General features: G+C 34.2%; 1 protein-coding gene across 1 annotated transcript in view; it reads right to left on the reverse strand.

Annotated features, from left to right (window-relative positions):
* The window catches only part of tio (zinc finger domain-containing protein tiptop), a 410169-nt gene that overhangs the window by 253327 nt on the left and 141956 nt on the right, over positions 1-14886 (reverse strand). The gene's annotated exons all lie outside the window — the stretch shown is intronic.

Genomic DNA, 14886 nt, shown 5'->3' on the forward strand with positions numbered 1-14886 from the left:
ATCATAATATTTTGATAAAATAATACTACAGAATACGGCAAGCCGGCCTGATGTTTCGAACGCCCATGAGAGTGAATTACGTCACGTTAAGGTAAACAAACAAATGTGACATCTTGTGTAATATAACAATAATAATTGACGCCAGTTTTGTCTGATTTTCTTTGCGACTTATGATGCTCACATATGTTAGCATTCATCATTCTAACCCAGTATGGAGAATTCCAATCGATATTAAGAACACCACATTATATTTATGATGGTTCTGAAAATTTGGCGGTTGAAGAAAAATCACTAGAGAATTTAATTGTGAACAATGACTGTCCAATGTAGTATTGACCATTATTCGTCACCCTAAATGAATAAAACCTGAAACCAAAATGTTTGATACAAATTATCATCGAATGATTTATAACGCTTTGTGATCATCACTAATATCAAATAATTTCGTAATTCAATAACTGATGCTGGCACTATTCATTAGCAATCATTTCTCTACAAAGACCATTTATCCAACAAAATGAGCAATCACGTATAATTATGACTTCTTTGATACTTCGATTGGAGATCGAATTTGACAGATGACTGAACAAATACCTATTTCATAGCAGAAACGAGAAGCAAACAGGATGCAAACATGTGATTGTCATTTTCATACAATTTAAACAATGCAATTTTATCCATGATCGATCAAAATGATGCAGCTAATAACTAATTATAAGCAAAATCACAGTGGGAACTACCAATTGATCTATGCAAACAGAATAATTTTGATTTATGATCGTTTGTTCACCGGTTAAAATAGTTCAAGTTTCATGCGACTTTTAATGTGTGCGAGTATTACAAAAAACGAATTCCTAGTGAAACATATCCGCAGATTTCCTGATTACGAATGATCAAGTACGATTTGTATAATACCAAAATTGAAAATTATATCAACATACAATGTTATGAATTAGAACTGAAGAGTTTGCTATCATCAATTACATAACACAAAGATGGAAAATTGAAATTTCATAAGATTTTACCATTTTCCAAAATCTAATAAATAAATATATCAAGATGAATGAAAAATGTAGAAGTGATGTTAGGAAAAGGTGACAGAAAAATCATTTTCAGAAAATTTTCATTTCAAAATGACTAAAAGGTTGATGTTTCAAAAAAATAATGTTTTTCTGTTTTCGAAACCTTCTTTTTTCAACTCTTTTAATTCGAATGTTTATCTTCTATTTCAACTCCCATTGAACTAATTGTATACCTATATCTAATCATGCCAGATCAAGAAATAATAACTATGACTCTTTGGGCTTCCCGATTTTCTTTTGATATGTTTTCTAGTGATATTTTTTTGTTCATTTCTACTACTCACAAGCTATGATCGTTGGTTACTTTTTCAATCAGATGAAAATGTTCAAACTGTTTTTGCTTTATCATATAAATATCTGACTAAACTTTATTTTAGAGGTTAAATCAAAGAATGTCAACTACTTACACATTTCAAATAAAATAATATTTTTCAAAAATATAAATAATATGTATGCCCTGATAGTTTTCTTTTTTGGTAGATTTCTTTAGCAACTTCGGTAGATCTAGAAATTAAATCAGAATCTTACATATTCATTCCAAATCACATACTAACGACCTAAATTTCGACCCTTTTATGACATAATAAGGAAGAAGAAGTTTAGGTTAAGAATGAACGAAATCTCGACCTTCAGAATGGACAAGAACCAAGAGAAATACATCTTAGTTCCATACCACCAATATGCGAAGAACTTTGAAAAGATTTTCAAGGAACTAGGTATGAAGGTGGTTTTTAAAACAAGTCATACACTACAGAGCCTTATGGGAAGTCCAAAAGACGAAGTCGATAATTCGGAAAAGTCTGGAATTTACGAAATTGAATGAAAGGACTGCGATGCAAAATATTATGGACAGACAGAAAGATCTATTGAAGTGAAATATAAGGAACACATAGCACACTTAAAATATGGAAGACCTGAGAAATCAGCAGTCGCCCATCATATTTTGCAACAAAACCATTCCATAGACTTCAGTTCATTAGGATTAGTTAGACAAGTTAACAACAGGCAACTAGATGCCTATGAGAGTGTAGAAATAAGTAAACATAATACTATTATGAATAACGATGACGGACCAATACCAAATAGCATACTATATAGCTTGTTGAAATAATATTGTTGGATTTACTGATTACTCCATAAGTACACATTGTCAATATATTTAGATAGGCAATGTTTTGAAATTAATTTTTATCTAGATGAAAATTTTTCATATATAGCTATAACATTTAAACATTACATGAGGACATTTTGTAAAATAATAGATAAGGCTAATTGTAAAATTAATTTAGGGTGGTATACCTGTATGGTTTACCTGTATGATATATCTGTATAGCATAACTAGCTTTAGTTTCGCGAAGTTTCCAGTTTTATCTTCCTCTTGAAGATGATCACATGGTGATCGAAATACGTGTCGAGGTGTTAAAAATAACGATTTGGTGTTGGGAAAATATTTAGTAATATTCCTTCCATCATCTTGAAGTTTTGAAATATCATACATCAATTGAGTGGGTAATTTCACATGCATTACGTAATACTCAAAAGTTTACTAATAACATTTACCCATCACATCAGTGTATGACTGAAGTTCATAAAATCGGGTTATCAATTCAAGAAGTAACATTTTTTTGAGAACAAAACACAAGCACTACAGGAAAATCATTAAGGTGCTCTCAAAGCGGTGGCTGTACGAAAGTAGTTTTTCACATTGGATTTGAATCGCTGGAGATTAAATCCATTTGGAAAAACGTTCTTAGGAAGTTTATTCCACTGAAGTTTCATACACAGAAATGATCCGATAAGCAATAGCATCGAAATTTGGCCAGCAAACCCTCATGCCACACACGGTCAAAGGCCTTAGAAATATTATGCAAAAAAACTTAATAATCGAAGTTGAATGAGGGCTATGTTTATCAATGTGTTCTAAATATGAAATGATCTTCGAATGTGAATTCGATTATTAACACAATTATGTTTTTTTATAGAAAGCATTTTCAGCAAATTCAGAAGCTCAATATCTTGGAAATCAAATTGATGGGCATTTTCGACGAATGTTTAGCTTAAGCATCACAATTTCCATGAATAAATTAAGACAATAAAATATATCCTATTTTTTGGACTGGTACAATCTTCGTGTACCCAAAAGCAACAAGTAACACATTGAATCCAGTCTTCTTTACGTGAGGTAACAAAATAATTTTCTCCACATCCGACACAATTATTTTCCTCTTGAGCATCATCACAGGAATCGTCGTCACTTTCTAAAATCACATTAGTGACTTCCTCTGAATTAGAATATTCAATTTTTTTCTTGAAAACTCTCTCTTTTACAGTCTTCATATTTTTTTGTAATGCAGTTTTCCTTTTCTTTGCAGCCAGCTGCTCCAATTCCAGTTTTTCAGGAGTATCGGTTAAGACTCTTGTTTTGTCACGTTTTCTTCAAAGCTACTGCATACTGATATGTTTCTATACTGATATGTTCCAAAAATTGGGTTTATAAATGGCAGTTGTAGTTTCGTTTTCTTCATTCAGCTTTACGACCTATTAAAGATTTTCAAACCTTAAACCCTTCGGCAACTTTTTGGATAGAACATCATTTTTCAATCACTTTTTAACGGCATTTTTAACATTTTCTGCAATTGGTTGGGGTCTAGTAACGTTATTTTCACTTCGAGCCATCTAAAATAACAGTAAAAAGAATAATAAATAAACTAGAGTAGGCTATAGAAAATATCAAATGAGTGTACCTAGATAGAAGATAAAAAAATATCACCGTCCCAAGATACGAATTTCGTTTGTTTTGCAAAAAAGTGTGGTTAAGTTTTTGCAATCGGAAATCCAGTATTTAACTGCTAAATAAGTTATTACAAATGTAGTTGTCACCTAACTGTACTCATATCAGATTACTTACTTTAAAAATTTTCAGGAAACTCAACAATTATTACGCATATGAAAAAAAACGCACGGAAAAAATTTGACAACGCACCGCAATGACGTGACGAGTCAAAATGGCCGACTTTGTTGAGTGCAATCGAATTGTTGTTTTAAATGACCGCTAGATGTTGCTTGCGGCAATGTCCCGAGGTACATGGAGTCCCAAGGTACAAGGATCTCCCCCTTATCATTTTGAAGGGTCTATTTCAATTTTTTATTCATTTATTTTTTGAACTATACGCTTTTATCAACTTTTTCTCAATTCTCCAAAGAATAGCCCAAAAAAAAAATAAAAAAACTCTAGACTTCAATTTTTAGATTTATCAATATATATATATATATATATATATATATATATATATATATATATATATATATATATATATATATATATATATATATATACCGGGTGTCAACGAATCTTTTAGACAAGTCATAACTTCTAGACTATTAGGTGTATCAAAACGAGATTTGGTACAGATAAATGGTATGTGGAGAGGAGAGTTTTCACATATTTTTCACTTTTCGGTCACTTCCGGTTTCAGCGGAAATGGCTCCGGTTCTGAATTTTTGAATGGAACACCCTGTATATTGTAACATTTTTGGATTTCTGAGACAATTCTGGATCAGAAACTGACATTTCCGGAAGTTTTTCAGCCTACTTGATTTTTTCAGAGTCACTTTTAAAATTGCATCTAGGTGGCCATGATCGGACGTAAACTAATCTATGGACCTCAGGTGATATCAGAAAATTGCAATAGCGGAGTTTTAGTGACTAGTGTGTTGAATATGAATGAGACAAGTTTACAAAATAACATTTTCGTGTCTAACTATTATTTTTCAAATGGCGACCTTTTTTTGACAAGCACTTATATATATATATATATATATATATATATATATATATATATATATATATATATATATATATATATATATATATATATATATATATATGTGAACCTAGAAAAAATTTTTGATTAGCTACCGAAAGCATATTTAAGAAAGAAAAAGCAATAAAAAATTTTGCCGATGAATTGTTGTTTATTCGACTATTCAGCAATTTTTTTATATTTCATCATATTCAAATTCGAAGGGTTGAAATGATTTTTGAAGCTTTCGAATCGATCCAAACTGCCCGATTCTACCCGTATTTTCACTGATGCTTATTTAAAATTGCAAATATTGTGGTTACAGAGGTTGGACTATTCTTCAGGATTTTCAAAATTTCATTATATGCAATGGTTTTTAAGATATTCGTGAAAAATGAACTCGTCTATTTGCTGTTCAACTAACTTGTTTATTATTTTCAAACTATTTGTTTGCACAACTCATAAATTACTCTGTGAAATTACGAATAAAATGGTATTTCTGAAAATCTCCCACATAAAATTGTGTATCTAGTCTCAAAAAAGAAGAGTATCTTCTCAAATCTACCGGAACCGTTCATCGATCTTGTATAAAACTCATATTCCGTGAGCCGTGAGTGATGTCTGTCATTTACCCCTTGCTAAGTGGTGAAACTATAACTACTCCTGTGCCATTCGGTAGCCGGCTACCGTGATCGTTCACCTCTGCAGTCTGTGAGTCACATGTATGATGGTGATTGAATGACTTGATGGATATCTGCCATTAGCAGTGACAGTTTTAAGACCTTCTCGCCTCCCCCGCGCGATCCTACCCGCCACGACCTACAGCTGCCCCTATAACCAGAGGCGTAACAGAATTTCTTGTTTGGAAGCAACCATATTGCACAATTTTCTGATTGACTCGGCCGTTACTTCATGAAGAAGATCCATAGTAGATTCACAAACTACACTTAACGATTTGATCTTCACAAAATTTATTTTCAAAAATTTCACATAGTTTCTGACTCAATTTAACGTTTCAAGATTAAGGACCAAAATATAATCAATAATTGAATCAGTTGTTATTTTCTAATTCTCTGAGAAATTTTTAGATTTTTTTGAAAATAAAGTTTGTGAAGATCAAATCGTTTGGTATAGTTTTTGATATTGCACAATATTAATACAACTGATTGGGTTGATCCAACACACCTTCTGAGATTATGCACTAAAAGTTCAACCATAACAAATCAAGGAGAGTGTTTATGGAAACTCGAGTAAGACCAAGAACGACGAGTATGTTTGGAAAGTTGGCCAGTATTTCAACTAATAACTAGGTTAGGTTAGGTCAAGAGTGAGTAAATCTATTTACCTCCACGGCAACTATCAAGGTATATTCAAACTCGATCGTATAAACCCAGCTTCTAAACGAAGCCGAATGGTAAGTGATCTTTCAGGTCAGATAGTAAGAGTGTGGCTCTGCCATATTCGCTAAATCCACCAAGCCATAGAACAACTTTCTACAAAGGTTCATTAACTTATATTAAACCTGGCTAATAACTAGGATTCCACCTGGTTATAAAGACTTTTAACTTTATTCAAAAATCACGCAAAAAATTAAATTTTGAACAGGCCCCTTGCACTAGAAATGAACTAAATAATCTTCTATAAAATAGATGACTCAAATAACTGAATGAGCATCACACCTGCCTTTTGACTGACATTCTTTTTATAAAGTTTTATATTTTGTATTGTTATATCATTATGTACTTATGGTGCACTGTTTGGGACCTTTGTGGTGTAGTAATGAATATTACTGGAGTTCCTTCCCAACACCAAATCGTTATTTTTAACACCTCGACACGTGTTTCGATCACCAAGTGATCATCTTCTAGAGGAAGATTTTCCCGGAAAAATCAACGCGCCCCATCGTGTCAGCTATTGGAACTCCTACCTACCAAATAGCAAAGTGGCTCACTAAGGAATTTGAAACCTTGTCTATTGCGGAACCAGGTTTTAGTATAAAAAAAACTCTTTAGAGTTCATACAACATACAAAAAACATTGTTCTGCAAGAAGGTAAGTTTTTGGTTTCTTTTTATGTAAGTTCCTCATTTCATAGCGTCCCAATTCCACAGACCTTGTAATACCTCAGGGAATTACTAGGGAAAAATAATTTCAATAATAACGAAATCGATGAATTCGTTTCTCTTACTAATTTATGTATGAAACAAAATCGGTTCCAGGTAGAAGGTTGCTTTTATGAACAACTGGAAGGAACGGCCATGGGAAACCCCTTGTCCCCCTATCTGGCAGACCTATTCATGAGCAGATTCGAAATGGAAACCAAAGAAAAGTCAAAGTATTTCCCTAGGATTTGGCTAAGGTATGTGGACGATATTTTCGCGATATTCGATACCAAAAAATCGAATATTGAGGACTTTGTTTCACTTTTAAATAATAGATGTCCATCAATAAAATTCACGTATGAGTTAGAAAATAAGGGACAACTACCATTTCTTGACGTTTTGGTAATGAGGAGACAATATGGAGGGTTAGAATATGATATATTTAGAAAAGAAACAAGCACGTACAGGTATATTCCTGACAGTTCACATCACTGTGGACAGCACAAACGTGCTGGGTTAAATTTTTTAGTGCATCGTCTTTTGACTTTTTCCTCTAACACATGATAGGTTCAAAAAAGAAAAACGTACAATACAGAAAATAGCAACCACTAACGGTTTCTCGAGGGGTATTGTAGATGACATAATGAAGAAGAAGAAGTTTAGGTTAAGAATGAACGAAATCTCGACTTTCAGAAAGGACAAAAACCAAGATAAATACATCTCAGTTCCATACCACCAATATACGAAGAACTTTGGAAAGATTTTCAAAGAACTAGGTATGTAGGTGGTTTTTAAAACAGGTCATACACTACAGAGCCTTTTTGGAAGTCTAAAAGACAAAGTCGAGAATTCGGAAAAGTCTGGAATTAACAAAATTGAATGTAAGGACTGCGATGCAAAATATTATGGACAGACAAAAAGATCTATTGCAGTGAGATACAAGGAACACATAGCACACTTAAAATATGGAAATCAGCAGTCGCCCATCATATTTTGCAACGAAACCATTCCATAGACTTCATCAGTTCATTAAGTATCAAGTTAACAACAATAGGCAACTAGATGCCTATGAGAGTGTAGAAATAAGTAAACATCATAATATTATGGATAACGATGACGGACCAATACCAAATAGCATACTATATAGCTTATTAAAACAATATTATTGGATTTACTGATTACTACATAAGGACACATTGTAAAAATAAATTTAGGCAGGAATATTCTAAAATTAATTTTTATATAGCTCAAAATTGTTTTATATATAACTATAACATTTAAACACATAAGGACATATTGTAAAATAATAGATTGGCAAATTGTAAAATTAATTTGGGGTGGTATACCTGTATGGATGATTTATCATAAATTGCGTTAGCTTCGGAAAGTTTCCAGTTTAATCTTCCTCTTGAAGATGATCACTTGGTGATCGAAACACGTGTCGAGGTGTTAAAAATAACGATTTGGTGTTGGGAAAGAACTCCAGTAATATTCATATATAATTATGTACTCATATTTATATGATTTGTTATTCGGTGAATAATAAGAGCAACAGAAACAACAAATTTTAATATTTAATAAAAATCCAAATTTGGCCCTTCTTGAAATATTGTTCACATTCCCATTCCCAAACAACCTCAACAGCCCGGAAGATGTGAAATATCATCTTTTCTATTGATACTTTCATAGGACTTCTTTCACAATAACATTGAATTACACGAAATGCAAAAAATTCTTTCGGAACAACTTTCATTCAATTTGCTACTCAGTGTTCTGAAAGAACGTTCCGTGTAAGTGGCCGTTGGTGGATATCTCTCGAACACTTTTACCATCAACGCTGGTGTTCCCCAGGATTCTATATTGTCTCCAACCATTTTTTTTATTGTATATCAACGACTTATTGGAAAAAACCAAGAATCCAATATATTGCTTTGCTGACGACAGCAGTCTCGTCAATTCATTTGGATTCCAGGACATCGGCGGCGGATGCACATCTTCACCGCAGCAGGAGGTTGAATATCTTAATGAGGATCTAGAAGTAATTTCGAATTGGGGTGGAAATCAACCAAGTTCAATTCAATGCCACAAAAACCCAGGCATCGGTTTTCTCCAAAAAGGTAAATGTTTCTGAACCGGCTATAATAATGTCAGGTCAAACAACTCCGCTTTCTGCTTCGATAAGTTTGTTGGGGGTTAAAATGGACACCAATATCTTTTGGCACAATCATGTCGCTGGAATTACAAAGTCTGCTTCCCAAAAGCAATTCCATAACGAGAGATTTCATTCATAGGAACGATACACAATATGATATATGAAGGAGCATTGATAGAAATGTCACATACATGGAACTATTATCCAAATGGTGAGTTACAAGACGAAGCACTCATTTCTTTCCGTTGCGGCATTTCCAAGTTTTTAGAAAAACACCTACGACTAATCTTTATTTATAGGGACAAGGTAAAAATTGTTTAGGACTTGTTAGTCAGCACCTAGTATTTTGAGTTGTGGAACAATATATAGGTTACTCGATAAAACCATTCAAGTTGCATCTATTTTCAAACAGTAATAATTCAATTTTCCCAAAAGATGCTCCCGGTATTTGGGTGATTCCAACATTTCCCTTTACTTTTTTCATTGGAGATATGCTGTAACAGTCGAAAGCCTTGGAGAGGTCACAAAGCCTGAATGACGTACAAGTGCCCTGTTCAAGTCCCTCAACCACAGCTCTTACTACATTCAAAACAGCATGTATTGTGGAACGTTCCCTGCGGAATCCAAATTACGATTTGTCAAATAGCTTATTTAATTAAAAATGAGCGCAAATTCGATGTCCAATTATTTTTTCGATATTTTTGCGATACTGATATTATTGAGATTGGACGAAAGTTGTGTAAAAGAGATGGGTTCCACTTTTTGAATAACGGAATAATCTTTGAAAACTTGAATGCATCCGGGAAGTCCCCGCGGTTGGAAATATTTGATTTATCATTTTAGTAAATGGGGACAAAAGTATACTGGAAGTTTCTTTATTAATATCACTATTGACTTCATTAGCGTCTAAACACTTGGAGTTTCTCGGTGACTTTATGACATCGACAACTGATTGTTAATTCTGACTTGACATTCATCATATTCTGTTTAAAGATTTCGTCGTCAATACGTAAATCTACGAAACAAATCACACCGCCTAACTTCACAAAGTACCCCTAAAAACTTTGGTTAAAGAATATGAATAATGAGGGTTGTGTTCTCCCCTGATGTTGGTAAATGACATTGAGTGGGCCTTGTCCGAGTGATGGATTGACGAGAGTATTAAGACCGAGTGTGGAAATGGAAGAAATATCTCTGCATTTGCGTACGAAACCCCAGGGAACGTGGTCAGGCTAATACGTAAGCCATCATTGTCACGACGAAGTGTCCGTTCACCTTAGTAGGCCATCCGTCAAACTCACGCATTTTCCCTCATTTGGGAAATGTTTTCCTCCCCGTTGATATTTTTTACATCTGTTTATGGATGAACAGGGGACGAATCGTTTTTGTTGTCAGAGATAGAGGATCGTGATTTCTGCATATGAATGTCGTTTTCATCGAAGTTATGTGAAATATAATGTTTTGAAATGCGAATTTATAGATTTTTATGGACTGTTATCTACAGGGTGTTCCAAATTCGATCCTCACCATTGGCATACTGGAAACAATGAGAGATACGAAGATGATTAAATTGGGGCAAAGTTGCGCATTTACCTGACTAACAATACGCCGTTGAGAAAGTTCTGAAATTATGGGTACCTACTTCTTGAGATATCGGGAAAAAACAGAAATTTCGGAAAATGGTTATTATTTTTTTCTGGCTTCATTTTTCGAAGCATTCGAAAGAAATTGCACTTCCACATTGCCACTTTTCCCTGCTACATAATGGTGTGTTCAGATTTGCTATCCGACGTTTCGTCTTCCGGCCACCATCATCAACTTTACTTTTTCTTACGGGTGCTACATTGGATTCTTTCTGTTTTAAATAGAACCAGATTTTACCTTTTTCAATGATGTATCATAAGTTATCGTTTTTTTTTTTTCAAAAAATTGGAGATATTGAAAAAAATTAATTTTTATCATAATAGGCTTTTACTTTGATGTTTCTAAATTTGACTTTCAATTTGTTACACCCAACTTGTATCCCGAAAGACGACAACCACATCGAACTATGTTCAAGTTATTGGATCAAAATCTTACCGAGTTCGGTTCATTTGATTACCCGGAAAAATACGGAGACAGAATCAACAATCAAAATTTGATAAATGAGGTGTGGTAAATTAGACATTGTGTCCTTTTCAATGAAAATAGAACTTTGAACAAATAACAACCATCATAACACAACTGTGCCCTTCTTCGAATATTATTCACTGCCCTCCTCCTCAATCTTCCGAACTCTCTAACAAGGCTGGGTTGAAGGTCCTCGATATTTTGATATACCCTCTGACTATAAACTCTATTTTTCAGTGCACCCCATAAGAATGTATCTATAACACTTAAGTCTGGAGACCTTGCTGGCCACCTCACCGGCCCATTATTCCCTATCTATTTATCACCAAATCTTTCAGTCAGGTAATTAGATTCTTATCTGGTAGTGTGCGGTGGAGCACACTACCAGACAATAAAAACTGGTGATAGGTTTCTCCATTCAGAATTCGTTCAAATAAATGAGGACCCAAAATTCTATCTTGTGAATTCCTGCCCACACGTTAATAATGAATAGCACCTGAGGTCGCATTTTTTGGAGCTGCCTGGGGTTGTTTATGCTCCAAATGTGTTCGTTATTTCGGTTGAATATTCCACAATTCGTAAGTACTTTCATCTGTCTAAAGTACATTTTCTAGGAAAACAGGAAAATCAGGTATTCTTATTAGCGAATTACAAAATTCTAATTGCCTTTCGGGATCACCTGGATGCAATTTTTGAGATATGTGTATTTTGAGATGTCCACAAGCACTTGTATGACACATATTCATTTCGGAGGAAATTTGACGTGTAGATTTCCCCGGGTTCATGTTTATCTGTGAATTATTAATTTTTATTGAAAAGGATACAATGTGTAACTCACCTCATACATACCTCATTTATCAAATTTTCTTTAGTTTCCTGGTCCATTCTGTCTCCGTATTTTTCCTCGGCTTTTCAAATGAACCAAACTCGGTGAGATTTTGGCCCAATAATTCGAACATAATTCGATGTGATTGTTGTCTTTCGAAATACAAGTTCAATTAAATACCTTTTCGATGTCCTAACACTGTTTCTATCGCATTTGTGATAAACTTGTGTCATATCTCTTTTTTCTTCATTCGTGAAAGCCATTTTTTGCCAAAAATTCAATGACTTGTACAATAACAAAATGTCATTGAGTGTAACAAATTGAAAGCCAAATTTAGAAACATCAAAGTCAAAGCCTATTATGCCTCCAATTCTTCTAAAAAGAATGATAACTTATGATATATCATTGAAAAGGTAAAACCCGGTTCTATTCAAAACAGAAAGAATCCAATGTAGCGCTTATCAGAAAAGTTGATGATGGTGGCTGGAAGACGAAACGTCGGATAGCAAATCTAAAAACACCATTATGAAGCAGGGAAAAAGTGGCAATGTGAAATCCTTCGAAACATAAAGCCAGAAAAAATGAAAACCATTTTCCAAAATTTCTGTTTTTTTCCGGATATCTTCGGATATACCCGGAATTTTAGAACTTTCTCAACGACATATTGTTAGTCAGGTAAATGTGCAACTTTGCCCCAATTCAACCATCTTCGTATCTCTCATAATTTCCGAGATTTCAATGGTGAGGATCGAATTGGAAACACCCTATATAGTACAATGATTAAAATTATATTTTTAGGACTAATTTTTGGGATAGAAAGTTTTTGGCTTTCTACTACTCCATCTTGATACAAAAAACTCGATATCTTTTTTCTCTGTCGTCACTGAGACTTGGATATACTAATACATTTGCCTTGCAGTGGACACATATACAACTGAAGATGTTTGCCACAGTGATAGATGAAACGTTGACCATACCAGCACTTCATTTTGTTCCCTCTTATCGTGTTTTCGACCGTGGAAGCTTATGTTCTAACACATTCTTTTGAATTATTTTTAGTGTTAGATCTCATCTAACACGTGGAAAGAAAATATCTGTTTTCTCCATAAGTTTCCTGACTATGTATAGCCTGCCACCTGGCTAAATCACGTATCACATTTTCAAATTCAAGAATCACAAAAGTCTATAATTAACTTGATGATTAGTAAGTAGGGGCAATTACATAGAACTCAATCTTCGATTGAGGCTCCTCAAGACGGTAAGTTCCGAAGCCAACGAGACCGCCATAGAGATTCGTCGTCTGGCTTCAACTACAGCTTTCACTGCAATGAAACCAGTTGTGAACTTAAGCCCAAATACAACGCATTTTCGATTCAACATCAGACAGCGCTGTTTCGACCAGCCATAGGTCTCATCAGTGGTCTCAAAGCAGGTATGATATGTTTGGGCTCTAGTTGCTTTACAATTAAAGCTGCAGTGAAAAACAAGACAAATTTCGATGGCGGTCGATGCCAAAGCTTGGCTTTGCAACTGACCGCCTAGGGGAGCCTCGTTTATCTTTGATATTCGAGGATTGAGTTCTCTGTCGATCCCATAGATGACGTCTTTGTAAGAGGAGATGTCATCGCCCTTACTAACTTAGGCTTGTCCTTCAAGTTTGGTGTTGAATCATAAATGCATTTAATCTGTGGACTAATTTACAACTAGTTGCCTTGCAGTGAAAGAGAACGATGCCGAAGCTTGGCATTGCAACTGGCCGCTTTGAGGAGTCTCATTTATTTTTTATACTCGGGGGTTGAGTTTTCTGTGGGTCTCATAGATGGCGTCATCGTAAGAGAAGATGTCATCGCCAAAATTTAAGACAAAGTCACTAAATTTTATTTGGAGATAGGCCATAGGAAAAAAGTATTATTGCTTGAAATTGTTGAGGTCGGTACGAGTACATGACACTTGACTTTTGGATGCTCTTGAGAATCTGGAAAACGCAAAATGTGACATGAAAAAGGTTTCATTTCAATCAACCCATTTTATACTCCATGAAAATTAAAAGAGAAATTTGATGCCAATTTATTGAAACACTATTGATATATGACTGAAAGTGAAAGTTTAGCTGTTGTAAATAAATTGGACAAGTTAGACTTATCTGTTGTATACGAGAGAACTGTTTTGTTGGATTTTCTAGATCAGAGGTTTTGGTTCTTCGTTCAAATATGGAATATGCGATAATTCCCAGTATTTTAATTTGAAATGTATGGAAGGATTGTCGACTTGAAGAATACACGAGTAATTGAATTCTAGACATGCTGACTGGCATCCGCTTAACTGAAAGAAAACTTCCTTGGCATTCGGAATAATTATATAATATACATCAAAGGTACACTTGCTGATGTTTTGCCTTGTGGCATTTCGGAATCAAAGGAATACAGCATTTGATATCCAGAAGAAATAATTGAATACGAATTGCAATTCCAGACTTCATCAGCGTTTTCTTTGTTGTTCTGGACTGGAATTTCAATATTTTCAGGAACATTTCTTTTGAAATTACTCGAGTTCGTGATTTTACTTAAAGTTATTGCCGTCATTATTTCTGTTTTTCAGTTGCAGCACAAATAAAAAATTATAGCTTGAGCAGTTGTCAGTCACCACAAAAATATAATTTTATATAGAATATTGGTTCTATATAATGAAAATACAACTTCTGTGAGTATTTGGACTCACAATACAACGTCTGTAAACATTTGGGTTCACAACGTCAACAATGTTTTCAGGGGAATACATTTCTACAGAAAAATCAACCCCTTGTCTCCACAACA

This window comes from Leptinotarsa decemlineata, unplaced genomic scaffold (genome assembly GCF_025532065.1).
Source record: "Leptinotarsa decemlineata unplaced genomic scaffold, Ldec_3_MD MMD2_tig00000008_RagTag_RagTag, whole genome shotgun sequence".
In the NCBI taxonomy this organism is placed as follows: domain Eukaryota; kingdom Metazoa; phylum Arthropoda; class Insecta; order Coleoptera; family Chrysomelidae; genus Leptinotarsa; species Leptinotarsa decemlineata.